The sequence below is a fragment of the Petromyzon marinus genome, unplaced genomic scaffold (assembly GCF_048934315.1).
Source record: "Petromyzon marinus isolate PM22_M1 ecotype Great Lakes invasive population unplaced genomic scaffold, UKy_Petmar_22M1.pri1.0 PM_G_Scaffold_52, whole genome shotgun sequence".
In the NCBI taxonomy this organism is placed as follows: domain Eukaryota; kingdom Metazoa; phylum Chordata; class Hyperoartia; order Petromyzontiformes; family Petromyzontidae; genus Petromyzon; species Petromyzon marinus.
The window spans coordinates 75,001-77,500 of record NW_027423005.1 but is presented as its reverse complement, the minus strand read 5'-3'; the positions used below and the strand labels follow the sequence as shown (position 1 = coordinate 77,500).

The 2,500-nt window shown below is 47.6% G+C and overlaps 1 pseudogene; it reads right to left on the bottom strand.

The window, feature by feature from the left end:
* The window catches only part of LOC142917793 (28S ribosomal RNA), a 10,619-nt pseudogene that overhangs the window by 4,038 nt on the left and 4,081 nt on the right, over positions 1 to 2,500 (bottom strand).

Below are 2,500 nucleotides of genomic sequence, written 5' to 3'. Positions count from 1 at the left end.
CCACTTTCCTCTTGCCCCAACCGGGAATCCAAAGAATGTGACCTTGCTAGCCTTCGTCAGCACTTTGACTTGATCACCAAGAGGGGTATAGTACGAAACTTTGTGCGAGGCAGCATCTGACAAGGTATTCTTTGAAAGCTCAAAACGGACGGTGACATCGATCACAACCGCCTCCTCATCTTTTGCAAACACGAGGTCAGGCTTTCTCATCTCTCCCGTCTCGGATATGAACCGTGGCTCTTTGTATACAGACCAGCCCAATCTAGCCGCTTCGTCTGCCAGAATGTTACTGATCTTGTTATGTCGCGCAATTCTTGCTTTCTGTACTGCAGGACATTGACCGAGAATGTGCGAAAGGGACTCGAGTCTGGCAGAGCATTTCCTGCAGGAACGTAAGGCCCCATCTCTGCCTCTGTTCAAGCTTTCTCTTGTTGGGTAAATATTTGCCCTTAGTTGTAGTGCTGCGATAAAGAAGCATTGTTTAAAGCCGCACCATGGCCTCAACCAAGCATTACTGATTCTATCATGCGCAAAGTTTACAATGCCCCTTCCTTGAACCGGCTTTTCGCACCATCTCTGAAATTCATGCTCCCTCCAATCGCAGGGTCTCGGATATACAGGTTCTTTTGACACCGAGTCCCTGAGAACGAATGTTGGGATTGCATCACTGTCGCCCCCTGCTCGTACCCACAAATTACGGTATTCTTCCTCCATACCCTGCGAGGACACAATATTACGGGTGATAGCATCGGACGAGTTTGCTATACGTTGCAGCCTTCTAACTTGAACCGAAGGGATTGTTTTTTCCAGTTTCAAGATGGCAAGGCCTCCGTCTCGGGCTCTGGCATATAACAGTCCATCACAAGTTGAAGCGGGAAGGTGGAGCCATCCTTTTACCGCCTTTCTAATCTCTTGGTCCAACCCACGGAGAGTTGATTGCTTGCAGTCCGAGTGGTCTGCAGGATATAACAATCTGGGTAGGGCATAGGCATTGAGTAGTTCAACCTTCTGAGTTGGCTTCAGAGGCGCCTCATCGATTTTCGAGATCCATGTCTTTAGCTGACAATGTAGATCAGGCTGTATAGTGCCAGTCCAAGGGCCAATTTTTAGACCAAGGTATTTCGTTGATTCATCAGGTTGGATCATATGGACATCTTTATTTTTGATAGTCCATGGGTCGCAGTTGTTCACCGTATATGAATCTTTGGTTGGGCTTATCATGAAGCCCTGGCACTTTCTGGCCTGAACCTCCAATCCCGATAGCCCACAAAATGATTCCAAGATCGCTAGATTGGCGGCCATACCAACCCAAGATTCGCTCACCAACACCAAATCATCAGCAAACGCAAGAGCTGTCACGTGGTCGGTATCAATGGAGTACCCAACTCCGTGTGACTCTAGGGTGCATATCAAAGGGTCCATGGCAAGATTGAAGAGCAGGGGTGACATGGGGTCACCCTGTTTGACACCAACACGTATGCTAATTTCTCGAGTCGACTCGCCATTGCTTTTGAACGAGGTCGTACACCGATCGTAGGCGTTCTGGATGATGCCCACCACGTGTTCATCTACTTTCTTGTGCCTTAACACCCATAAAATATGAGCATGCGAAACCGAGTCAAAAGCTTTCGCTATGTCGATAAACATGACAGCCAACGGCCTGTGCAATTTCTTAGCATGTCTCATAAGGTCCTGTAGCACCTTAAGATTTTCAGAGCAGCCAGATGCCGCTATAAAACCACGCTGCCTTGGGTTTAAGGGACAAGCACGAGCAAGACGTGCAGTCATTATTCTGGAAAATAATCTCAGAATCATTGAACCGATCGTTATTGGTCTCCAGTTCCCCAATTCTTTCAGCTTTTCATCGTCCATAACCTTAGGAATAAGAATCGTCCTATTCTTTTTCAACTCTTTGGGAATAATTCCTGTAATCATCCATGCATTAAATAGGGCTGTCAGTGTCCGACCCTCGGGGTCGGCAGCACAGATTGCAGCCCTTGTTAGGCCATCTGGCCCAGCTGCTGACGTTGGTTTAATGGCCCGTATGGCAGTCTGAACTTCCTCCACCGAAATTAGGGGCTCAAAGTATTCGTTATTTGCAACACCTGATGACTTAAATTGGCCCAGGCCATTGAATGGCAACACCTTCTCCCATTTTTCGCAGTAAAAACGATATACATCTGCGTTCGGGATTCGGCATTCATGACGTTCAGTGCCATCCAGGACTAAGGACGCAAGAAGAGAGCGGTTCTTAAAGAAGAGCTTCTGGTGCTTCATGAAGCTTCCTCGTTTTTCCGCTCTCTTCTTCATCCAAGATCGTGTGGGTAATATCCTGGGTTTAATAATGTCGTTCTCGGGTTTTGAACGTTTGCCTTTGTTTTTCACCAATCTCATCGGACAAAGCATCAATGCTGTGGCAGTTTCTACGAGGGCATCATGTTGGCCCTCGCCGTTAAGCCAAGCCTTTATTGCCTCCATTGCAGGCTTTTCCAGGGTCCCA